Source organism: Schistocerca nitens, chromosome 1 (assembly GCF_023898315.1).
Source record: "Schistocerca nitens isolate TAMUIC-IGC-003100 chromosome 1, iqSchNite1.1, whole genome shotgun sequence".
Taxonomy (NCBI): domain Eukaryota; kingdom Metazoa; phylum Arthropoda; class Insecta; order Orthoptera; family Acrididae; genus Schistocerca; species Schistocerca nitens.
The window spans coordinates 67,835,615-67,863,511 of record NC_064614.1 but is presented as its reverse complement, the minus strand read 5'-3'; positions in this window follow the sequence as shown (position 1 = coordinate 67,863,511).

Below are 27,897 nucleotides of genomic sequence, written 5' to 3'. Positions count from 1 at the left end.
TCATTGTCTATCGACATCATTGCACTCACTATGTACTTTCGGGAATCACATCCAACTTCTGCAGCACATTGCACTTTATAATGTTACCTTTTTTGTACCTAGCAATGGCATCATATACTCCAAAATAAAGAGTATGAATTTCCACAAACACATTTTTTGGGATTCTGGTCCAAATTACATTATTCACACTCTCATTTTGATTTTGTGTACGTCCATGGAGATATTTCCTAGAAAGTTCAGTTGCAGAAAGATCTCTGAAAACAATTGCCTATCAAATCGTGTTGCCAAAATAATATAAAGTCTTTGGAAAGACCGTAAGTTTTGAAAAACGATGTTTTCAATGAACATGTTACAACGGAACTTGTTGTACCGTTTTAATAAATTGCTAGCACGCAGAAATTATTAGCAAGAGTTTCTTCCCTTGCAGGTAATACCTCAGCTGGTGTCCAAAAGGAGAGAATGGACTAAACAGGGTTATTTATTGAATCTTTTTCTGTTGTGTACCAAGTTTCCCATTTTCCTTTCCTTTGTGCGGCCTGGACGGTATAAATGGGTGAGTGTGTGAACTAGCAGAAAGCTTTAGGCACAGATTGTAACACTGCATGAATGGTCGTTCTGGGGTAGGGTAGTACCAACCCCCCAAGCGTGAACAAGTTTAGCAGAGACCAAGTTTGCAAGTCAGGGCTAAGATGATACGTAGGCGCGCGTATTGGCTCTGTCAGGTTGGCGCGCCACTCCCACCACGTTTGTAAGCGGAACGGTTAGGCGAATTCGGTTGGAGGAGGACTTTTACTACCACCAGTACTGGAAGGTTACGTTGCAATGTATCCATGGAAATTCAATGTCGCGACAAGCCCTCTACAGCACATTATTGAAAATAATATTTTCAATGCTTGGAGTTGAGCTACAGGTAAGATTAATATGTCATTTTAAAGAGGAAGACGGGTTTTGATGATGTACATTGCAAGAGAAACACGACTAGTTGTTGAAATACCATCGGTACTCAATAAATATCAATTAATCTCTACCCTCGACTGATTATTTACTCCTTCCATCATGAAGAATAGGTGGCAGTCAGTACCACAGTCGAATTCTGGGTCATGAAAGCTAATAAAAGCTATATAATGCCTATTAAGCCCTGTATAGATGCCTTTTGTAGTGGTTCAAAAAAATGCGTTATCCGTTGCGTTCAAATTTCTACCGGTTCGTTAAAACCTTCCGCTAGAGATTATTAACACCCAGCAATAACTCGCAGGGGCCAGTAATTTCGTGGACCACACGAATGTAAGAAACCATTTACTACAGACAGTAGCTTCGAGTAGCGGCAGAACATGTCAAAGCGACGGTAATTTACCTACTAGGTGGACTTTTACTACCACCAGTACTGGAAGGTTAGGTTGCAATGTATCCATGGAAATTCAATGTCGCGACAAGCCCTCTACAGCACATTATTGAAAATAATATTTTCAATGCTTGGAGTTGAGCTACAGGTAAGATTAATATGTCATTTTTAAGAGGAAGTATTTTATTTCACAATAAACTGAAAACCCAAAATTTCATCATTTTTAGTTTCCGGGTTCCCTTAATAGCTCTTAGATACCAAAGTTAGTGTCCAGACGAGCATGGGCGAGACATGAGCAGCGAAGACAGAAATTCTTAACTCTCTAATCAATGCTGCTCCACAAAAGCAAACCCCAAATTCATTCTCACACCGTTACAAAGTTGAGTAATATAGGCATTTCTGTCAGTGGCACTAGGCAACAACAGAATTCGCTAAAATGGGAAAAAGTTCCAAGGCCCGAAGTAATCCATGTCAAGCCCCCCGCCCCGTTAGCCGTGCGGTCTAACGCACTGATTTCCGGGCGGGAAAGCTTTCTGGTCCCCGGTGCGAACCCGCCCGGTGGGTTAGTGTCGAGGTCCGTTGTGCCGGCCAGCCTGTGGATTATTTTCAGGCGGTTTTCCATCTGCCTCGGCGAATGTGGGCTGGTTCCCCTTATTCCGCCCCAGTTACACTATGTCGGCGATTGCTGCGCTAACACTTTTCTACGCTTACGCGTACACCTTAAATACTTTACCACGCAAACATTGGGGTTACACGTGTCTGGCGTGAGACGTTCACCGGTGAGCGGGGAGGGGGGGGCGTCCACTGGCGGCCGAACCGCCCAATAACCATGGGTTCAGTGTGGAGCGGAGGTGGGGTGAGTAGACTGCTGTAGCCTGTTGGGAACCATTGAGGGCTACGGAGGGGACGAAGCCTCTCCGTGTTTCTAGGTCCCTAGTTCCTTATAATACAGTACTATCCATATCAAGTTCCTTAACAATTTTGTGGAAGAGTTAGCCTCTTATTTCAGAAAAAAAGTACAAAACAAAAAATCATTTCCAGTTTTTCGAAGAAAGTGAAGGTCATAATCATCTACAGCGAATGTTGCAGATGTAATTCACAAAATTGCTATCCAATAATTTTGACATCCATTTGTTGTCTAATTATGCAACAAATATTCTAATGTTAAGGAAGTAACTGTATTAAGGGAGTGGGGTAATAAGCCCAGACTGTGAGAATAATTAGTGGCACTACTAGATCATTAAGACGAGCAGCAGCAACTGTCAGAGAGTTCCAAGTGTGTACTACGCATCACATCTCACTTTTGTACAACAAGCAACAGAATATGCCTAATAGCAAACATAAATGCGGAAAACCATCCTGACCAACGCAAGATACGCCTCTTATTTATGGTGTGTGCCAAGGACGGCTAGACGTTTGGCAGAAGTCACCGCCAAAGAATTCTAGCCTTATTACTGATCTTACAACACGTGTAAATGGACTTGGTATTCCCAGGAAGCTATGGCCAGATTTGAATCTATTCTGTACAGAACATGGAATGTGTGGTGCCTTCAGGCTAGGCCCGTGCATGCGGCTGTAGGACCTGATTAAAGGGTTTTTATTACGAAAACTTCGTAAACTCATTGCGATAGTAATATCTGTGATCTAGTTAAGAGACCTAGATATACAGTTATAAACTTTTTCAGTGTGTATTTTTATGTGAGTTTAAGTATTTATACAGGGTTATTCCGCTTCCCTACCGCTTTCGTTTTATGCAACCCACATTGTTATTTAAGGGCTTCATAAACCACGCACGAGATTTCCGTATTACCCGCAAACAGTTAGTCCTACCGAAAAAATGAACAGAATCTTTTGACTAGAAAATGTAGTTGAATTTTATATTGGGATACGTTTTCGCTGGAGGCCAGGGTTTCCGAGTTATTTAAGCGAAACGTAAGTGACCGTCATATGCAGCTCCACCAGCACACTTTGCCCTCCCCTAATCAGGATTTGTAATAGTTTCGTGCACGCCATCACAACACTTTACAAAATTTTCCGACAACACGAACTATTCCCGATATTTGAACTTTTCAGGTCTCTACTGATTGGGCTGTTATGCCTCTAGCATAGTCCGCATTTCATTAATATTGTTAATTTTAAATGTGCCCGTGAGAGTAACGAAATAATTTTTTTGTAGAAGTTAAGCTAAAACTAATTACGTTGACAATTCGATCCAAACATACCCCTAAAATGTCGAGCAGTTACTTAGTCAGAAGACCTGACGAACACAACGCCTTAATTCAATATTTTATGCTGTTACAATTCAAAAAACTGCTGGGTAAAACTTTCACCTACGTCAATTAGACAATATTTTGTACGTGCTCCACTAAACCAGTGGCCAGTCAGCGAGGACCTGGATTGGTCGTATGTAGGAAATAGTTCGTGCAGTCGTAAATTTTTTAACAGTAGTAGCAGGGAGCCTCATTAACAACGTACTAAAAATCCTGATGAGTCAGGAATGAGTGTGCGAGTGAGGGTGCGTTTGAAGATCGCTTCTGTACTTTTTTCTTGAATAATTAGAAAACCGTGGGTTCCAGCGAAAACGTATGCCAGTACAGTGTTTAGCTACATTATATCTCCCACTGAAAAGTCTTTCCATATTTCCTTTCATTGGACTCGCATTCGGGAGGACGACGGTTCAATCCCGTCTCCAGCCATCCTGATTTAGGTTTTCCGTGATATCCCTAAATCGTTTCAGGCAAATGCCGGGATGGTTCCTTTGACAGGGCACGGCCGATTTCCTTCCCCATCCTTCCCTAACCCGAGCTTGCGCTCCGTCTCTAATGACCTCGTTGTCGACGGGACGTTAAAAAACACTAACCTAACCTAACCATATTTCCTTTGGGATTAACAGTTCCCACGTAGCGAGCGAGAGAATATGAAATTCTTGTGCATGGTTTATGAAGGTCAGATATAACACTCCGCGTTGCATAAAAGGTCAGCTGCAGCGGCAACTGTATCACACTTTATAAGAATAAAAAAGGAAGACTTAAACCACTAATAATAATAGTGAAGACCAGATAAGGTCGAATATGAGAAGTAATTTGTGGAATCACAAATGTTTGTCCAGTAGTGGGAGGGAGTGCCGTGAAAAAAAAAATAAAATAAAATAAAATAAAACTAGAAACGGCGACCGGTGCGCAGATGTGTGATGGAGATCACTTTCGTATGTTTTTCTGTAGTATCCCGATACATGATTAAACTACATTAAATGTTTTTCAAGAAATCCTATACTCAAATTTTTTTGTCTGTGACGAATAGTTTGCTCAAGCAAACGGAAAAGTGTAAAATTCTCGGGTGACGCGCATTTGTTGTAGCTTTGGTGGTTTTTGTAGGCCAATTTGCAGTGCTTCCCCAATCAGATGGAGCACAAGTAACGTCTATAAACAGGGTGGTCCATTGATCGTGACCGGGCCAAATATCTCAACGTCAAATGAAAAAACTACAAAGAACGAAACTTGTCTAGCTTGAAGGGGGAAACCAGATGGCGCTTTGGTTGGCCCGCTAGATAGCGTTGCCATAGGTGAAACGGATATCAACTGCGTTTTTTTAAAATAGGAACCCACATTTTTTATTACATATTTGTGTAGTACGTAAAGGAATATGAATGTTTTAGTTGGATAACTTTTTCGCTTTGTGACAGATGGCGCTGTAAAAGTCACAAACATATGGTTCACAATTTTAGACGAACAGTTGGTAATAGGTAGGTTTTTTTAAAACTAAAATACAGAAAGTAGGTACGTTTCAACATTTTATTTCAGTTGTTCCAATGTGATACATGTACCATTGTGAACGTATCATTTCTGAGAACGCATGCTGTTACAGTGTGATTACCTGAAAGACCACGTTAATGCAATAAATGCTCAAAATGATGACCGTCAACCTCAATGCATTTGGCAATACGTGTAACGACATTCCTCTGAAGAGCGAGTGGTTCGCCTTCCGTAATATTCGCACATGCATTGACAATGCGCTGACTCATGCTGTCGGGCGTTATCGGTGGATCACGATAGCAAATATCCTTCAATTTTCTCCACAGAAAGAAATCCGGGAACATCAGGTCCGGTGAACGTGCGGGCCATGTTATGGTGCTTCGACAACCAATCCACCTGTCAAGAAAAATACTATTCAATACCGCTTCAACAGCACACGAGCTGTGTGCCGGACATCCATCATGTTTGAAGTACATCGCAATTCTGTCACGCAGTGAAACATGTTGTAGTAACATCGGTAGAACATTACGCAGGAAATTAGCATACATTACTCCATTTAGATTGTCATCCATAAAATGGGGGCAATTATCCTTCCTCCTATAATGCCGCACCATACATTAACCCACCAAGGTCGCTGATGCTCCACTTGTTGAAGCCATCGTGGATTTTACGTTGCCCAATAGTGCATATTTTGCCGGTTTACGTTACCGCTGTTGGTGAATGACGCTTCGTCGCTAAATAGACCGCAAGCAAAAAATCTGTGATCATCCCGTAATTTCTCTTGTGCCCAGTGGCAGAACTGTACAAGACGTTCAAAGTCGTCGACATGCAATTCCTTGTGTATAGCAATATGGTACGAGTGTAGTCGATGTTGATGTAGCATTCTCAACACAGACGTTTTTGAGAATACCGATTCTAGGGCAGTTTTTCTGCTACTGATGTGCGGATTAGCCGCGAAAGCAGCTAAAACACCTACTTGGGCATCATCATTGGTTGCAGGTCGTGGTTGACGATTCACACGTGGCTGAACACTTCCTGTTTCCTTAAATAACGTAACTATCCGGCGAACGGTCCGGACACTTGGACGATGTCGTCCAGGATACCGAGCGGCATACAGAGCACACGCCCGTTGGGCATTTTGATCACAATAGCCATACATCAACACAATATCGACCTTTTCCGCAATTGGTAAACGGTCCATTTTAACACGGGTTATGTATCAAGAAGCAAATAACGTCCGCACTGGCGGAATGTTATGTGATAGCACGTACAGTGTCGTGCATCACACAGCGAAAAAAGTGGTCCAACTGAAACATTCATATTTCCTTACGTACTACACGTATATGCAATTAAAAAGGGGGTTCCTACATTTAAAAAAAGGCAGTTGATATCCGTTTGACCTGTGGAAGCGCCATGTAGCGGGCAAACCATGGCGCCATCTGGTTTCCCCCTTCAAGGTAGACGAGTTTCGTTCTTTGCCGTTTTTTTGTTTGATGCTTATTTCGTGAGATTTTTGGCCCGGTCACTATCAATGGACCACCCTGTATATACCGGTGATCAAAAAGCCAGTATAAATTTGAAAATTTAATAAACCACAGACAATGTAGTTAGAGAGATAAAATTGACACACATGCTTTGACATGGGGTTTTATTAGAACCAGAAGAAAAAATACAAAGTTCACAAAATGTCCGCCACTTTCGTCATGCTTGGCCTCCCAGGTCCCCAGACCTCAGTCTGTGCGATTATTGGCTTTGGGGTTACCTGAAGTCGCAAGTGTATCGTGATCGACCGACATCTCTAGGGATGCTGAAAGACAACATCCGACGCCAATGCCTCACCGTAACTCCGGACATGCTTTACAGTGCTGTTCACAACATTATTCCTCGAATACAGCTATTGTTGAGGAATGATGGTGGACATATTGAGCATGTCCTGTAAAGAACATCATCTTTGCTTTGTTTTACTTTGTTACGCCAATTATTGCTATTCTGATCAGACGAAGCGCCATCTGTCGGACATTTTTTGTACTTTTGTATTTTTTTGGTTCTAATAAAACCCCATGTTATTTCAAGCATGTGTGTCAATTTGTACCTCTCTATCTACATTATTCCGTGATTTATTCAGTTTTCAATTTTATACTGACTTTTTGATCACCTGGTATATCTGTTCCTCTCGGCTTCCAATAGACCACTGTGGTACGCTGTGACCAGTTGTCGTTTGCACACTGTAGAGTGGTCACATAGTTATTTTATACGTCTGAACGACGTTACTTCTTGCTGCAACAAGCCTCGTGAACTACGTGGCTACTACTGGACGGGCTGAAAGCGGGGCAGAGATAGCCTCGGTGGCGCTGGGGCGGCAGATGCTTCCAGGGCCGAGGCAGCGCCAGGGCGCGCCGGCGTACGAGGTGTGGCGCAGTTGTAAGCCGAGACGATAAGCGCCCGAGCGGCTCTGCCACCTGCAATACGATTATGCAAAGGGAGCGAGCGGGGCGGGGCGGGGCGGAGCAGCCTCGGGCAAAGTGGCTGCGCGGCCACGAATAGGCGGCGGCGGCGGCGCGCGTCACACGTGTCCGCACCGTACGCCGGCGCCCGCCGAGGAATCCGCGAAGCATTACCTCAGGTGAGCTCCGAGCATCTGGCGCCAGCGACACTTGCTGCGTTTAGCTCTTCTTCACTGCATAGTGCTTGCTGTTACAACCAACAACAACGAACCTAGAAAGGAATATCTAACTTTGTCGAAACTGCGACACCCTGAAAGAATATCATGGGTGGATACACACTTGCTTGGTGTTACACAGTTCTAATACTCCATCCCACTCAGTGCAGAAGAAATTTAAACTCTAAGCAAAGTAAGTAAATATTTTTTTTTTTTTTTTTTTTGTCATCAGTCTACTGACTGGTTTGATGCGGCCCGCCACGAATTCCTTTCCTGTGCTAACCTCTTCATCTCAGAGTAGCACTTGCAACCTACGTCCTCAGTTATTTGCTTGACGTATTCCAATCTCTGTCTTCCTCTACAGTTTTTGCCCTCTACAGCTGCCTCTAGTACCATGGTAGTCATTCCCTCATGTCTTAGCAGATGTCCTATCATCCTGTCCCTTCTCCTTATCAGTGTTTTCCACATATTCCTTTCCTCTCCGATTCTGCGTAGAACCTCCTCATTCCTTACCTTATCAGTCCACCTAATTTTCAACATTCGTCTATAGCACCACATCTCAAATGCTTCGATTCTCTTCTGATCCGGTTTTCCCACAGACCATGTTTCACTACCATAGAATGCTGTATTCCAGACGTACATCCTCAGAAATTTCTTCCTCAAATTAAGGCCGGTATTTGATATTAGTGGACTTCTCTTGGCCAGAAATGCCTTTTTTGCCATAGCGAGTCTGCTTTTGATGTCCTCCTTGCTCCGTCCGTCATTGGTTATTTTACTGCCTAGGTAGCAGAATTCCTTAACTTCATTGACTTCGTGACCATCAATCCTGATGTTAAGTTTCTCGCTGTTCTCATTTCTACTACTTCTCATTACCTTCGTCTTTCTCCGATTTACTCTCAATCCATACTGTGTACTCATTAGACTGTTCATTCCGTTCAGCAGATCATTTAATTCTTCTTCATTTTCACTCCGGATAGAAATGTCATCAGCGAATCGTATCTTTGATATCCTTTCACCTTGTATTTTAATTCCACTCCTGAACCTTTCTTTTATTTCCATCATTGCTTCCTCGATGTACAGATTGAAGAGTAGGGGCGAAAGGCTACAGCCTTGTCTTACACCCTTCTTAATACGAGCACTTCGTTCTTGATCGTCCACTCTTATTATTCCCTCTTGGTTGTTGTACATGTTGTATATGACCCACCTCTCCCTATAGCTTACCCCTACTTTTTTCAGAATCTCGAATAGCTTGCACCATTTTATATTGTCGAACGCTTTTTCCAGGTCGCCAAATCCTATGAATGTGTCTTGATTTTTCTTTAGCCTTGCTTCCATTATTAGCCGTAACGTCAGAATTGCCTCTCTCGTCCCTTTACGTTTCCTAAAGCCAAACTGCTCGTCACCTAGCGCATTCTCAATTTTCTTTTCCATTCTTCTGTATATTATTCTTGTAAGCAGCTTCGATGCATGAGCTGTTAAGCTGATTGTGCGATAATTGTCGCACTTGTCAGCTCTTGCCGTCTTCGGAATTGTGTGGATGATGCTTTTCCGAAAGTCAGATGGTATATCGCCAGACTCATATATTCTACACACCAACGTGAATAGTCGTTTTGTTGCCACTTCCCCCAATGATTTTTGAAATTCTGATGGAAGTAAATCTTATATATAAGTAATCATCGTTCTCGAACTACTTAAGCACCTCTCAGAAGAGAGAATTGTATTTCCAGCATGTTGGATTATTAGCAGGGCAGCAACTTATGTTAATCATAAAAATGAATTAAATCAGTCTCGATCGCGTTTTCTGATTTTTTTATTTGTTTGCAACCGGTTGGTCCCTTTCTTCGGGTCATCTTCAGGCTGACACCGCCATTACGACTGCTGGTGTCAGAACCGTAGTTCTCGGTCTGCCGCCACCAGCAGCCATAATGGCGGTGTCAGCATGAAGATGGGTAGAGGAAAGGACCAAAACCGGCAGCCAACACATAAAAAAATCTGTATACGCGATAGAGACTATTTTTATTGATTTTTAACATTTTATACCTATCGCTTTGTTCGAGACATGAATGCTTTCTAAAACTTTGTGTTAATCAGTTTGATGTAGAAATGGACTAACTTTTTATTTAACAAATGACTAATTTCGGGTTAACTGAATCCATTTTCAAGTCATCTTGCAAGGCGGAATGTTAAAATTACATATTACCTAATAAATTGTTCAGAAAATTTTCGAGTGTTCATACGAAAATACAGAAGAATGTAATGTATCTGCATTTACGTACCAGGCAACACTAACAGTACTATCCGAACTAGCATATAAACCATGTCAAGATTACACATACACGTACCATCTACTACGTAAGATCCTGGTCGGAGGAATCAGTAAAAAAATTTATTTGACAACAAACAAAAACACATTCGTTTATCATATAAGAACAATCGAGAAATGCAGTTACAATTAATAACATGTCTGATCTCCTGGAGCGTCAATAATTTCTTGGCATCTCCGAGGTATGCTTGAAACCAAGTTTTAATGTGTCGAATTTGCATTGACAGCTATTTCAAAGGGAAGTTCTTTTCTTCCTTGCAACTGGTTTTTTTATATAAGACCATACATTTTCTACGTGATTGTCAGGCGACTGTGAGGGCCCATCAAGTAACTGCACATTTTTCTCCTCCTTCTAGTCGCAACGAAACCTGTTGCGGTGCTTCGGATCATTGTCCTCCTGCAGTATCCATTCTTCATTTTTTTGGACGAACCATCATTTGGACGTCGGCATCAAACATGTTCGGTAAGATTGTAACATCTTTTGTTCATTAAACTGCTGGTAAACGCATGTAAATCTCAGTCAACATGTCAATGTAAAAAAACAGCTTTATGGACATTGCATAAAGGATAGAGTTCTCCTATAGAACTAAGACGATATCTTTTACCATCTGTGTGTAATGCGGGCCAGGCTCTTACTTCACAGACTACATAACAATGTAAAGTTGATCTATGAAGAGTGGCAGAACAAACATACAGCTGACAGTGTACCTTCCCCGCTACCACAAGGAATCCCCAAGTAAGAAGGGCTCTATTAGGATGCGCGGAGTGTCTGTTTTTACTGCAGCTCCCAGTCATCAAGGATATAACAATTAATACAGAAAAAGTGCAAGTAAACTACAACACTTGTGCTCTTTAAAGTTTTTCCAAAAGCAGCAGGCCACCAAGCAGTACATACCATTATCGCAACATATGACGTTTACAAACAAAAGTTGTATACCATAGCGACACATAGTGTGGTAAAAAACTGAAATAGTATGACATTGAAAACATGATTATTACCTTTCGAAAAACACCATACTTGTAAAATACTTAACCAGAGTCAAACCTAACAGTATAAATAAATTTAAAAAAAATTTAAATCACACTTCACAGGTAAAGACAAACATTAAAACACTAGATTGTCTCTTACACTATATCAAAGATTAGGTCTTATAACGACCTACATTTCTCAACTTCTCAGTACATTAACAGTGTGGAACAGGCACTGCTTACACCTAATCCAAGAGGAGATGTGTTTGTGGACAAAGTTTTCCTTAATGTGTAATTCGAGAGGTGAGTGATAAACCACACAGTGAATTGATCCTGCACCAATGACGCAACAGCCAAAGCTACGCCGTGTTCGTCTTCTCCCCCCGTAAACCTCTATTTCTGCAAGTTATCTCCGCTCAGATGAGCGCATGTCCACGATACGTCCATAACGACAGAACAGGCAAGAAGCGTCTACCATAGTTAGTAGTGGGAACCGACACGGGTGGAAGTGTACAATGATGGATCCACAAAAGAACCGTTATCGAGGTAACTACAGATGAGTGGCTACGCGTCGTCACTCACTTCAGTATCAAATTTTTCCCTAGTCAATACAAATATGTTACAGAATTGAAGTTTTCGATTGTGTTCCCATGTAATTGGGCTGAAATGTCATATTTTGAGGTAGTATTGCACTCGTCTCTGCGATGAGAGCGAATTCATTCAAACACCCCCGGATGGTGGCATTAATATTGACAAGACCGTACAGGTCGTTCCTCCACATCTTTAACTGTAGCACCAGAAGTGGTGTGCTCTTCAGATAGAATATTCAGAGCGCGGAAAGCAGATGACCTTGAAGACAAAGGTTCAGGTTGTGGTCGATCAAACCATCTTGGATCACATAAGCGCGTTAGGTGTTGACGTATTTAAGGAGCAAAATATGACTTTGCTACATCGTAAGGATGGTAAAAGTGATCAACAGATATACCGTCCAGTATCCTTCATATCCGTTATTTGTAGAATCTTAGAACATATTCTGAGCTCCTACATAATGCGGTATCTCGAACAGTATGGCTCTCTCTCCACGACAAACAACTTGGATTCCGAAAACATTGATAACGTGACAACCAGTTTGCACGCTTCTCACGTGAAATATGAGCCTTGGGTCAATGCAGTCAGGATGATGCAATGTTTTGTAAGTAGGCTGTTTAGGTTTTTTTTTATTGGTAACGCCACCTCTGTATGAAAATCACTGGCTGTGCTGTGTGCAGTCTGTGGCTGCTTTGCATTGTTGTAATACTCGCCATTGTAGTGTTAGGCAGCTGGCTGCGAACAGCGCGTAGCGTTGGGCAGTTGGAGGTGAGCCGCCAGCAGTGGTGGATGTGGGGAGAGAGATGGCGGAGTTTTGAAATTTGTCATGAACTGCTATATTTATATATGATGATATCAAGGTAAATACATTGTTTGTTCTCTATTAATATCTTTCATTTGCTAACTATCCCTATCAGTAGTTAGTGCCTTCAGTAGTTTGAATCTTTTATTTAGCTGGCAGTAGTGGCGCTCCCTGTATTGCAGTAGCTTGTGTAGCGAAGATTTTTGTGAGGTAAGTGATTTGTGAAAGGTATAGTTTAGTGTTAGTCAGGGCCATTCTTTTGTAGGGAATTTTGAAAGTCAGATTGCGTTGCGCTAAAAAATATTGTGTATCAGGTTAAGGACAGTCTTGCATAATTTGTTCAAAGGGGATGTTTCATATGGCGACCCTGCCAGGATACCTCACTGGAATCTTCTGATTTTTTTCTTGTAGTTTGTGTAATTAGTGTAGCTTTTGTTTATTGCTAGCGCGTAATTGTAGAGAAAATCTCCTTTGTAGTTGCAGTCTTTCATTGTTGTACAGTAAAACGGTTGTGGTATGCATGTAGATTTGCACCAAGTATTTCGCAGCTGCAATTAACTAGATATTATTTTCAGTGCTATGTTATTGTGTTCCCCTATTTTTGCTCTTCAAATTGTGTTTTTCTGTGTTGTCGTGTGAAATACTGTGACAACAATGGCGTGTGAAAAACGTAATACTAGGCTCCAAAGTAAACTGAGAAATGACAGTGAAAATGAAAGCAGTGTGTTAGCGCCACCGAGTAATGAATTAACTGATGTTCAAATTAGTAATTTGGTAACTGTGCATAGGGAAATGGAGCGTGCGGCAAACAATGGCGTGGACAGGGAAACAATTAGTGAAGAGGGAAGCATTATCGATCGATCGGTCGGCAACAGCTCGCCTCAGGAATCGGGAATGACAGAACACAATATTGCAAATACTCTAGACTTAGGTTTTGGGTCCTCACCGTTTTCTCAAATGAGTCAAGACACATTTTCTGCTTGTCAAAATGTGAATGTTGCCGGTGAAAATGCACTGCCAAAAAGCATAGAGAAACAGATTCCGGACACTAATACATTATTATTGCAATTAATGCAACAAATGGAACAAAATCAGAGACAAACACAGCAAAAGCTTGAAAAATTAGACACAATGGAACAAAATCAGAGACAAACACAGCAAAAGCTTGAAAAATTAGACACAATGCAACAAAATCAGAGACAAACACAGCAAAAGCTTCAAAAATTAGACACATTGGAACAAAAGCTTCAAAAGTTAGACTCAGTGGAAAATAAGCTTGAACAAACACGTGAAGATTTAACTACCGAGTTACATAACATTGAATCGAAATGTCAAAAAGTCTGTAATGATGTAAAAACACAAATTTGTGAGCATTTTCAACCTATTTTTTCGCGTCATGAAAATGCATTACAGAATCACGAAGCAGCCATAAAAGAACTGCAAATTATTGTTCATGAAAATCATGACACCTTGCAAGCTAAAATTGACTCAGTTGCATCTACCGATTCGGTTACGCAACTTGCAAAAACCCAGGAAAACTTAAGGGACACAGTAGAAAGACACATGGAGGAAATTAGTATATTATCAGAGAAAGTAGTTGAACTTTCGGATCAGCTAAATAATTTATCTACGAAGGTAGATGATAATCTGAATGACACAAAACCGGTAGCCCTTAATGACACAGAAGAGAGCGATCAAATTAGGAAACTGAAACAAAATCTGAATCTAATTAATACGCAACACCAAGTAGAAATCCGGGAAGTACAAGATCAGCTGACACAGATAATACAAGAATTACGTATTTCAGAGGACACTCGCGCTCCAACACGGGATGAGGGACTTAGAAATACGGATAAGCCGCAAAATAATAACACAGGGCATTTCGGAAGCTATGAAAGAAATAGGCAATGTGCACCGAATTTTGAGATGGAACGGCCGACACAACCTAACAATGAACGATATGCGACTCGCCGACATGATGATTTTGACTATAAGCTGTTCATTACTACACGTAAATTCAAAACGTTTAAGAATTCTGCCAACGACATTCATCCACAAGCGTGGCTCGATCAATTCTCTCATTGTTTTCCTCCCAACTGGTCATTAGAACACAGATTAGAATTTATGTGTGGCTACTTAGAGAATGAACCAGCTGTAAGAATGCGATCGGTCATTCACGATTCCCACAGTGAAGGAGAATTTTACCATGCCTTCCTCTCAGCATATTGGTCTCAAGCCACACAAGACCGAGTAAAACATAGCATCATAATGATGAAACATTTCGAACAATCTGAATTTTCCAGTATTATGAAATATTTTGAAGACATGTTGCATAAGAATTAGTATCTTTCAAACCCATACAGCCCCTCAGAACTCATCCGAATTTGCTTAATCAAACTGCCTGAACATTTACGACATATTATTTTGGCAGGACGTTGCAAAGACGACATTGAAGCTTTTCAGGGACTCTTACAAGAATTAGAAATTGACACTGACAATCGCAGAATGCGAAAACAGGAAAACAATCACTGCAGGTCACATCCGTCACTATTCCGTGACGACAGAAACAATAACTGGACACGACAAGGCTATTCTCACAACACAAATCGTGACCAAAACAGACACCACCCGTATGACAACCATTGGCAGAGTAAAAATAATTACAGAGAAAGATTGCATTTCCATAGTAATGACTATCACAGAGACAGCCTGAGACACAGACGATATGGAAACCAAAACAATTATTATCAAGGGAGGCAGAATAACTTCAGACGCAACAGTTCGGCGCACAGTTACGATTCAGGGAGAAATTCTCCACCACGTGACGGACAAGGAAGAAACTACGGAATCTACCGACATGACGACAGACGATATATTCGTAACGACAGACCTGAATTGCATCAGAACTGGCGGGATTCTAACAGAGCTGGGCCCTCTCGGCAAGGCGAATTTGTAGAAGCTACGTCTCCTAATCCCAATAACGACGCGCGCCGACAAAGAGACAGACAATGACTCGCGCCGCAGGCACCCACGTGCACCGGCTGGCTCAGAGAAAAATAACATAGAAGCTAACGTTGAGAAAAATTCCAGTATTCTTTACCGACGTATACTGCATGATAATTGCGTTCAAGCTGAAACTCTGAGTACTTTGAAGAGTAAAATATTGTACCACATTTCAAATGTAAAACCGTTTATTGAAAGATAATCTGCTTTTTAACTTTGTCTTTGCCATAAAACTTTTCAATTGACGCTACTAGTACGCTTTGTCACACTGAGAAACTGTTAACATGCAACAATGTTTTGAAGTTAAATATCCAATCAAGAACCTAGGGAACATTTTTAAACAGAAACTACGAATGCATTGTTATAGTGAACAGACGTCACAGTGTTATTGTGTGTGTACATTCTTGCTTGTTAGTTGCACGATTACGTAACAACTATAAGGCTTACATACTTAGAACATATACTGCTAATGAGATTTTAATGCAAAATTTTGGTTTACTTGACAAGACATTCCTTATTTGAAGTAGTCTGTGTGAGATTAAAGATGACTTAGTATTTGGTTTCTGTGAAAGATACACGATTTTATCACGACGCTACTAATGTGTGACACAATTTACAATGTTGCTTTTGCGCTGTATCTGTTTTATATCTGCACAGTTTTCTGAATTCTTTTGGAAAGAAAAACATGTTTAGTAGTAACTTTTGTGGTATAGCTACAATGAGACTGCCTTTTCTGTAGCACAACAATACGTTACTGTACAGTACTTTCTTCATCACACCAATAAGCGTAATAACTACGATATCAATACACAAAGCATTTAACTTTTGTTTATCATGAGGTAAGTACATTGACTTCTGCAGAACTTAGCTTTCGGAGGACGATAACTACGGCACTTCCACAGAATTATCTTACAGCAAGACGCACATTTAGCGCTACAGTACACGTATTTGAGTGATTAATTTCGCACATAAAACATATTTTTTAAGATATTTGAAGTGCAATGATACAAGGGTTTTCGGTGATACATTTCATTCCATTGCTGTAATCTGTAACACCTGAGGGTATAATTACATTAATCCTCAGGGGGGTACACGCTTACTTTGTGTACCATGTGTTTGGCACGCACAAGGAGCCCTAGCTAATATGGTATTTGCTTATACAACATTACACATCGGTACCATATTTCTCTAACACACAAATTACTCAGCTATCTGATCATTTAACTGAGAGATAAAGATTTTTTTTTACTGCATTAGTGACAGATGTTTACGTAATTACACAGTTGAATAACTTCACACTTATGAAATTGCATTTTGTCTGTACTTTGTGAACTGTTCATATTTTTTCGGAACCATTGTGATACTATGAGAGCTTTGAATGATGTATTTGGTAAGGGAGCATGATTTTAAAGTACATTTGAGGTAGATGACACTTTTGACATGAGCAGAGAATCTTTTTAGGTTTTGAAATTATTGGAGGAAGCTACGACGATTTTGAGAGTTGACTGAGGTGTTATGATGTTATTTTTACGACGACGATGTGTATTATGCTGCTGAGGTATGTTTATGGTCAAGAAGCTGATGCTATATGAGGAATTTGATTATGCTACATATTTCATATAATGAAATATTAAAGAAGTGTCGACGAATATGTATATGTGTAATAAGGTAAGGAGTAATGCAAAGTGATTAGGGACACTGACTTGTGGAAAAGGTTGTTGGAAACCAAGAATCGTACTTCAAGGTTATGAAATGTGTGTAAATGTGTGACTGTATCACAATGCTGACGAATATTTTTTTTTGACACTTATATTTATAGGATTTTGTTTCTACAGATTTGCAATGCTAATTCTTGACCTGTGAAATATTTTTATATAAGACTGCCACTGTAGCGGAAACTGCTGTCGTAAATATTTCCGTAAGAAAGTTAAGTGACCACCTGCACGTAATACGTCGTGGGCACCCAGATGGGCGACAGCCGCCCGAGAAAAGAAAAGCCATTAGCGTGTGCCTTCCAGCAGCACAGGTAAAAAGAAAAAAAATGGGTGGCCATTATCCTCGCTATTGACGTTCCTTTGTAGAGAGCATCGCAATAACGACACGGTCGAACTTGAAAACATATGTTGACACTGTGGAGCTCTTAATTTATGATATTTACAGAAATGCCTAATGAAATGACGAGAAATATTTTTACATCTGCACACCTGATTATGACAAGCGTCTTTCTACAAGAGTTGAGAGAATGTCTACTAACTTATGAAATGTCACATGACTATTGAATGATATTTTTATGCTTTGGTTTGCGTAATTGCTTATTTCATTTGATATGTAGTTTCTAGCTGCACTGCAGCATTGGTTAAAATAAAATTTTATAGATGTACTAATATAAATATTTTCTGTCTACAGATCGAGCAAATAATAATTCTTTCAAAAAAAATGAGGGAGCACAAAAAGACATTTACCTTCACAGGAACTGCAATCATAGTTTTCTTTTCAAGTACTTTTTAATTTCTTTTGTAGAATAAATTGTGATGCATCACTCTAGTGTTAAGATGTGACATAGGTATTAGAAATGGCCATTTTTAGCGTAATATTTTTTCTGCTTGAACTTTGTCATGTTTAGGTATAAGTTATGCTGTTTGCCAGGCATAGTGCTACTGAATTTTAATTTGTGTTACTCTGCTAAGCCAGATTTATTTTTCTTGTTTGCTGCACATTGCCTCATATTAGTCGTAATATTGCAATTGCTTCGCTAATTTCTAAAATGCTACTTCCTTTGCAAATCTGAACTTTTTTGTCATTGCTGTTTGCGTTAATTGTTTTATGTGCTGCTGCATTGCCTCGTCCCTTAGTTTAGCATCTGAGCTCAGTAGATTTAAGTTAGCTTAAGAGGGGGTAGACTATATAAGAAACTAGTTGTGATGAATGGAAAGAAATGCATTGAAGGTATATGAAAACGTTTTGGGCCAAAATGAGTATTGTACAATGATCCGTAATTATTTTGAAAGAAATATGAACAGAGTAGAGAAAGCAGGTATTGATAGGACTATTTGGAAATAATGAGGAACGAAGGGAGATCTCCGAAAAGTAAAGAAAGTTTTGTTTGCAAAATACTGCAGTAAAACAAACCCTGTCCTTTCCTTGTGTTATCGCACTATGTTTTTGAGTACCCTTGGGTATTTATGTTTTTCCTGTATTTATATGTTTATCTGATAAGACCTATGTTGTAGAATTTTTCTAATACTATGTTATTTACCTTGTAAAGATGTTTAGACATTATTTATTCTGGTTTGTTGCTCACATGTGAAGGTGATGTTTCAAAAGTTCTTCTGATCTTTATGTGTTTACTTATGTCATAATTCCTGTAACACTGATGTATATGTTTATTTCTATTCTTTTGTAAAGCCCCTATTACTACAAATGTTATTTGTATTATTATGTTCTTTAATGATGTATTTTGTACCGTTGTTATTGTATTCTTATGCTATAAAATTGTAATTGATACCAGTTCATCAAATTAAGTAACTTGTAAGTTACATTTCATTGCACACGTTTCTGTTGGTCATAGTATATGGACAATATGTGAGAAGTAGGGACTGTTAGTGTTTGCACATGTGTTAATAATTCAGCAAGGGACTAGATAACAGCATTGCTGGTTCTAAGGACAATTCCAAAAACTTTGTGAGTGCACAAGTGGTGGTTTATGGACTTGCTATATTGTCCACAAGACTCTTCGATGGTGATTGTGCACCTGCACATTTGCAACAGATGGCTGCTGGCCATCTCTACAAGGACTACAGTGGGTCTGCGTCTTTGCTGACTCACCAGTACCATTATTTCTACAAGGACTGCAGTGGGTCTGCACCTCTGGTGGCCCACCAATACCGTAATCTCTACCAGGACTACAGTGGGTCTGCTCTGTGATGACCTACCTACCAATATTCTTCAAAACGTCGAATGACTCTGCTGTGGGTTTGCTCTGTTGTGGCCCATGACCTGTCTGCATGTCGAGAGTCAGCACTGTCTTTCCGTTGGAAGGACAACGCTACTTCTTCAAGATTGTATGGAAATCCACTACTTCTGTGTGCATTTTCTTTTACTGCTCAGACTTTGAGAAAAACACTGCAATGTGATGAATGATCAGGACTGTCTTTATGGACTGTGAGAAAATTTTAGCTTTTGACCAACATTGTATCAATAAGTGTATGCATTTGATTTCTTTGTTATTGTAATTATGAAAAATTTTTTCAAATCTGTATTGGGCACTGCCCAAACCAATTTGTAAAATTTTTTGTGGGGAGCATGGGGGCTATGTAAGTAGGCTGTTTAGGTTTTTTTTATTGGTAACGCCACCTCTGTATGAAAATCACTGGCTGTGCTGTGTGCAGTCTGTGGCTGCTTTGCATTGTTGTAATACTCGCCATTGTAGTGTTAGGCAGCTGGCTGCAAACAGCGCGTAGCGTTGCGCAGTTGGAGGTGAGCCGCCAGCAGTGGTGGATGTGGGGAGAGAGATGGCGGAGTTTTGAAATTTGTCATGAACTTCTTTATTTATATTTGATGATATCAAGGTAAATACATTGTTTGTTCTCTATTAATATCTTTCATTTGCTTACTATCCCTATCAGTAGTTAGTGCCTTCAGTAGTTTGAATCTTTTATTTAGCAGGCAGTAGTGGCGCTCGCTGTATTGCAGTAGCTTGTGTAGCGAAGATTTTTGTGAGGTAAGTGATTTGTGAAAGGTATAGTTTAATGTTAGTCAGGGCCATTCTTTTGTAGGGAATTTTGAAAGTCAGATTGCGTTGCGCTAAAAAATATTGTGTATCAGGTTAAGGACAGTCTTGCATAATTTGTTCGAAGGGGATGTTTCAGTTTCACGATTTCCGAAAAGCATTTGACTCTGTACCTCATTTACGCTTACTACCAAAAGTGTGATCGTATGGGGTATTAAGAGGTATCTGTGATTAAATTGAGAATTTTTGTCTATGGAGGAGGCAGCAAGTTATCGAGTCATCGACTGATGCAACTTCGGGTGTGTCCCAGGGATATTTGTTGGGACTCCTCAGAGCCATTTGAACCATTTTTTTGTTGGGACTCCTGCTGTTCATGTTGCATGTCAAATGACATTGCGGACAATAATACGAGGTGCATTCAAGTTCTAAGGCCTCCGATTTTTTTTCTCCGGACTGGAAAGAGATAGAAACATGTGTATTGTTTTAAAATGAGGCCGCGATCATTGTCAATACGTCCCAGAGATGGCAGCTCCGTACGGCAGATGCAATTTTACCGCTAACGGCGAGAATAAGAACTGTTTTAAATACTTAAAATGGCGACGTTTTCCTTACTTGAACAGCGTGCAATCATCCGTTTTCTGAATTTGCGTGGTGTGAAACCAATTGAAATTCATCGACAGTTGAAGGAGACATGTGGTAATGGAGTTATGGATGTGTCGAAAGTGCGTTCGTGGGTTTGGCAGTTTAATGAAGGCAGAACATCGTGTGACAACAAATCGAAACAACCTCGGGCTCGCACAAACCGGTCTGACGACATGATCGAGAAAGTGGAGAGAATTGTTATGGGGGATCGCCGAATGACTATTAAACAGATCACCTCCAGAGTTGACATTTCTGTGGGTTCTGTGCACACAATCCTGCATGACGACCTGAAAATGCGAAAAGTGTCATCCAGGTGGGTGCCACGAATGCTGACGGACGACCACACGGCTGCCCGTGTGGCATGTTGCCGAGCAATGTTGACGCGCAACGACAGCATGAATGGGACTTTCTTTTCGTCGGTTGTGACCATGGATGAGACGTGGATGCCATTTTTCAATCCAGAAACAAAGCGCCAGTCAGCTCAATGGAAGCACACAGATTCACCACCACCAAAAAAATTTCGGGTAACCGCCAGTGCTGAAATAATGATGGTGTCCATGTTCTGGGACAGCGAGGGCGTAATCCTTACCCATTGCGTTCCAAAGGGCACTACGGTAACAGGTGCATCCTACAAAAATGTTTTGAAGAACAAATTCCTTCCTGCACTGCAACAAAAACGTCCGGGATGGGCTGAGCGTGTGCTGTTTCACCAAGACAACGCACCCGCACATCGAGCTAACGTTACGCAACACTTTCTTCATGATAACAACTTTGAAGTGATTCCTCATGCTCCCTACTCACCTGACCTGGCTCCTAGTGACTTTTGGCTTTTTCCAACAATGAATGACACTCTCCGTGACCGCACATTCACCAGCCGTGCTGCTATTGCCTCAGCGATTTTCCAGTGGTCAAAACAGACTCCTAAAGAAGCCTTCGCCGCTGCCATGGAATCATGGCGTCAGCATTGTGAAAAATGTGTACGTCTGCAGTGCGATTACGTCGAAAAGTAACGCCAGTTTCATCGATTTCGGGTGAGTAGTTAATTAGAAAAAAAATCGGAGGCCTTAGAACTTGAATGCACCTCGTAGTAGTAACCTCAAACTCATCCATAATGAGGTGCTGTCTGAAAGAACCTGTATAAACAGTCCGATCCTGATAAGATTTGTAGAAGTGCGCAGACCGCAGACTGCACCAACCGGCTGCAGGCGGCGCCACTGGTTGCCATTGTTTGCAATGTGAGGCGTGCTGAACGCGGCGGCAGCGTCGTCTGCCGCCGTATACCTGCTTTGGCGGCACCCACCCGGTCAGGGACCAGTAGTGCCGCTGCTGCCGAACCGCATAGCGACCGGAGACTGCTTTTACTGGCCGAACAACCCACATTTGTGCCCGGCACACATTTTGGTGGAGGTACATTAAACTCCTTTGCGGCTATTTTCTTGCCCATAGCCGATTTCTGAAATATACCGTTATCAGACTCTTTTCCGTAAGCGCCGACATCAACGCTAATGAATTTACAATTTGCGTCCACAATAGCCAGCAGAACAATTGAAACAAAAATCTTTTCAATTAAAATACAGAGATCCACTTTTCTCTGGTGCCCTTATGCGAACATGTTTTCCATCTATAGCGCCTACACAATTAGGTATATTGCATTTAAGCCAAAATTCTTCTTTAATACGTCTGAAATCTGCTTCAGTAGAAGGTGGCATCAACATGGGCAGCAGCCTTATTCTTAATATCTTCGAAACATTTTTAACAACTCTTGATATGGAAGATGTTGATATACGATAGGAAAAATGATAAAGACCGGTAACTTCCGCCTGTGGCCAAGAATCTGAAACAAACGACAACATACAGCTAATATAATTTCCACTTACTGGTGATGACTATAAGAAGAAGTGGAAATTTTTAAGGGACGGTTACCAGAGGTTCAAGAAGAAAAGCAAATTAGGAACCTCTGCTGCCTCAAAAAACTCAAAAACAAAAGCCACAAACAACTATCGTTCCTTGACAGTGTTGCAAAACACAGATCTGGAGGGACAAATATTACATTGACATCATCACAGACAACAATACAAGAAATCCAAGAAGACAGTGGAGATCGAACTCGTCAACTGGACCATTCGGCATCACAGGAAGAAGATACGGCAGAAACACATACAATAGGAAATAGTGGTGAAACATCTGTGGTAACAAACGATGAACGTTATGTGCCAGCACGGAAAAGAAAACGCAGTAAAGTTCGTAGTGATGATGATACAATATTACAAATGTGGAAAGAAAGGGACGAAATTGGGCAAAATTTACTAAAAACGTTTATGGAACACAAAGATGATGATATTGACTTATTTTTCCCTCACATCAGCACAGTTGTAAGGAGTTTACCTCCAGTTTATAAGGCAGGAGCCAAAAGAAAAATTAGTATGATCGTTTCTGATTACGAAATGATGGCTGCACAGTACTACACACATCAGCAAAGTGACAACAGCAGCCCTTCAACCTCCACAACTCTCTCACAAAGTCTTGGAACTGCAGCACAATCTAATAATGTATAACATTTTGAGGACTTACCTCAGCGTCAAATGTAATTTTTCTTCTGCAGTTATTGCGTTTCTTAGGCACTGTGGCATTATGTCATCTTTAATAAAACTGAGCACGAAATTAAACTGTCTTTTATTTAAACGACAGTAGCTCCTGAAGATATTTTCATCACCTAACAAATGTATTTTTGTCAGTGCTGTGTAACTACTTTCTGCAGTTCTACTTTTGTATAAAGGCATTACCAAGCTTTCATCTTTTCCTGGAATGCAACAATAAAATGTCATCGTCTTCCTCTTCCAACAACAGCGCAATAACAGCGGTGGTGTTAACAGACATCTCGCCTCGCGCAGATGTTCCCTGCAACTGCATAGCTTGTCTGTCGCTGCGTTCCGCAACGCACCGACTCCAGGCGGCAGCGTTGCCATTTGTCTCTGCAGCCGCGGTCGGTCGCTGTCGCCGAGTTCGGAATCGCACCTTAAGTAGTGAAAAAAGTTCTTCAGATTGCCTTAAATGTTCATAAAAGTAAAATTATGCACTTCACAGAAAGAAAAAAAGTTGCATCCTCTGACTATAATATCGACGAGACACAGTTGGAATCGGCCAACTAATACGAATACTGGGGGGTAATATTTCATACCGATGTGGCAAGGAGCCGCGTGGTGTGACCGCGAGGTTAGAGGTGCCATGTCACAGTTTGCGCGGCCCCCCCGCCGGAGGTTCGAGTCCTCCTCGGGCATGGGTGTGTGTGAAGTGATCAACGGATCTACCGTCCAGTATCCTTCACATTCGTTATATGTAGAATCTTAGTCGTTTAATGAACACAGTAAGAGCATAAGGACTATCAGACCAATTGTGTGATTGGATTGAAGAATTCCTACATGACAGAACGCAGCATGTCATTCTGAATGGAGAGAAGTCATCAGAAGTAAGAGTGATTTCAGGTGTGCCGCAGGGGAGTGTCGTAGGACCGTTGCTATTCACAATATACATAAATGACCTTGTGAATAACATCGGAAGTTCACTGAGGCTTTTTGCAAATGATGCTTTGGTATATCGAGAGGTTGTAACAATGGAAAATTGTACTGAATGTACTAAATGACCTTGTGGATAACATCGGAAGTTCACTGAGACTTTTTGCGGTTGATGCTGTGGTATATCGAGAGATTGTAACAATGGAAAATTAGACTCAAATGCAGGAGGATATGCAGCGAATTGACGCATGGTGCAGGGAATGGCAGTTGAATCTCAATTTAGACAAGTGTAATGCGCTGCGAATACATAGAAAGAAAGATCCCTTATCATTTAGCTACTATATAGCAGGTCAGCAACTGGAAGCAGTTAATTCCATAAATTATCTGGGAGTAGGCATTAGGCGTGATTTAAAATTGAATGATCATATAAAACTAACCGTCGATAAAGCAGATGCCAGTCTGAGATTCATTGGAAGAATCCTAAGGAAATGCAATCCGAAAACAAAGGAAGTAGGTTACAGTACACTTGTTCCCCCACTGCTTGAATATTGCTCACCAATGTGGGATCCGTACCAGATAGGGTTGATAGAAGAGACAGAGAAGATCCAACGGAGAGCAGCGCGCTTCGTCTCTGCGATGAGGACGAATTTATTCAAACATCCCCGGATGGTGTCATTAATGTTGACAAGACCGTACAGGTCGTTCCTCCACATAAGAAGTGGTGTACCCCTCAGACAGAAGTGAGTCTTTGGAAAGACCGGAAGTTTTGAAAACGATGTTTTCAACGAACTTGTATCCATGGAAATTCAATGTCGCGACATGCCCTCTACAGCACATAATTGAAATTAATATTTTCAATGCTTGGAGTTGAGCTACAGGTAAGATTAATATGTCATTTTAAAGAGGAAGTATTTTATTTCACAATAAACTGAGAACACAAATTTTCATCATTTTTAGGTTCCGGGTTCCCTTAATAGCTCTTAGATACCAAAGTTACGGAGATGATAGATAAATTCCAGTGGAAGACTCTGCAGGAGAGACGCTCATTAGCTCGGTACTTGCTTTTGTTGAAGTTTCCAAAACATCCTTTCACCGAGGAGTCAAGCAGTATATTGGTCCCTCCTATGTATATCTCGCGAAGGGACCATGAGGACAAATTTAGAGCCCACACAGTGTCATACCGACAATCTTTCAATTTTGTAGTTCGTTTTGTCGGTTTTAGAGCCCCCTCTATGTCTGATCCCATTTCTCTACCCCGTCGATAAAGCCTTAACACCACGCTTCGATCCTCAAACCATTTAGAAACGGGAAAGTAATCATCAGAGTGCCTACTCGTCACATAACCCAGAATCTGAATATTCAGGATGTACCTTACTCTCTGCAGTGGTGTGTGCGCTGTTTTGAAAGTTCAGGATAGTTTAAAAACATGTACCTGAGCGGTCCTGCAGTCAGAAACCTTCTCTTTTATGGCAGTGGTGTTACTTACTGAAAAATTCAGATATGACTGACAACGTCACTTCAGTTCTATTAGTATCTATACCGACATTCTCCTGCACACCCTGTTCAATCAAATCTACGGTAAGAAGAAAATATAGCACACATATGAATTAACAGCAGCCAAGACGTTGCTGCCAGTAGTCTTTCATTGTGTAGGTGAATGTTTGCTGTTTTGTAGAGTCCTGAGAGCAGATACTGAGTCAAGGACACGGCCTTAAATACCGAAAATTATTTCCTGTATCATTATCTGAATGAGCTTGAACGTAACGAAATAACCAGGCTCTTTGAAATGGGCTTGTCATGGTATGACTTTCTGGTGCATGCTGCTATGTGGGCCTTACGCACTACAAGTGATACGAGAACACGATACACACACACACACACACAGGACAGAAGACTCAACATGTTGACAGCATGGCCGTACTGGACCAAATGCATTGGTTGACTCGAGACTCAGTTTTACGTAGGCTGTTCATGATTTCTTATTGGTAACGCCATGTAGCGCTCTGTATGAAAATCACTGGCTGTGCTGTGTGCAGTCTGTGGCTTGTTTGCATTGTTGTCTGCCATTGTAGTGTTTGGCAGCTGGATGTTAACAGCGCGTAGCGTTGCGCAGTTGGAGGTGAGCCGCCAGCAGTGGTGGATGTGGGGAGAGAGTTGGCGGAATTTTGAGAGCGGACGATCTGGACGTGTCTCATGAAGAAAGAGTAAATTTGTAAGACTCGATGTCATGAACTGATATATATAATATTACTTTTGAACAATATTAAGGTAAACACATTGTTTGTTCTCTATCATAATCTTTCTTTTGCTAACTGTGCCTATCAGTAGTTAGTGCCTTCAGTAGTTTGAATCCTTTATTTAGCTGGTAGTAGTGGCGCTCGCTGTATTGCAGTAGTTCGAGTAACGAAGATTTTTGTGAGGTAAGTGATCTGTGAAACGTATAGATTAATGTTAGTCAGGGCCATTCTTCTGTAGGGATTTTTGAAAGTCAGATTGCGTTGCGCTAAAAATATTGTGTGTCAGTTTAGTGTTGATCAGAATAAGTAAAGAGAGTAATGTCTGAGAATGTTCAGTTTTGCTCAGCTGTTTGAAAATTAAATAATGTAAGAGATTTATCAGCAAAGTAATTCAATAATTTTTCTAAGGGGACGTTTCATATGTCGAACCTTAGCCGAGGATACCTCACTGGAATCTTCTGATTTTTTTCTTGTAGTTTGTGTAATTAGTGTAGCTATTGTTTATTGCTAGCGCGTAATTGTAGAGAGAATCTCCTTTGTAGGTGTAGTTTTTCATTGTTGTACAGTAAAACAGTTGTGGCATGCATGTAGATTTGCACCAAGTTTTCCGCAGCTGCGTTTGCAATTAAGTAGATATTATTTTCAGTGCTATGTTAATGTGTTTTCTTATTTTGCTCTTCAAATTGTGCTTTTCTGTGTTATCGTGTGAAATATTGTGACAATAATGGCGTGTGAAAAACGTAATACTAGGCTCCAAAGTAAACTGAGAATTGACAGTGAAGACGAAAGCAGTGCGTCAGCGCCACCGCGTAATGAATTAACTAATGTTCAAAGTAATAATTTGGTAATTGTGCAGAGGGAAATGGAGCGGGCTGCAAATAATGGTGTAGGCAGTGAAACAATTAGTGAACAGGGAAGCATTATCGATAGATCGGTCGGCAACAGCTCGCCTCAGGAATCCGAAATGACAGGACACAATCTCGCAAATACTGTACACTCAGGTTTTGGGTCCTCACCGTTTTCTCAACTAAGTCAAGACACATTTTCTGCTTTTCAAAATGCGATTATTGCCGGTTCAAATGCACTGCCGAGTAGCACTGAGGAACATGTTTCAGACACCAGTGCGTTGTTTTTACAGTTAATGCAACAAATGGGACAAAGGCTACAAAAGTTAGACACAGTGGAACAAAATCTTCAAAAGTTAGACACAATGGAACAAAATCTTCAAAAGTTAGACACAATGGAACAAAATCTTCGAAAGTTAGACACAATAGAACAACACCAGAGACCAACACACCAACAGTTAGACGCAATGGAACAAAAGCTTCAAAAGTTAGAC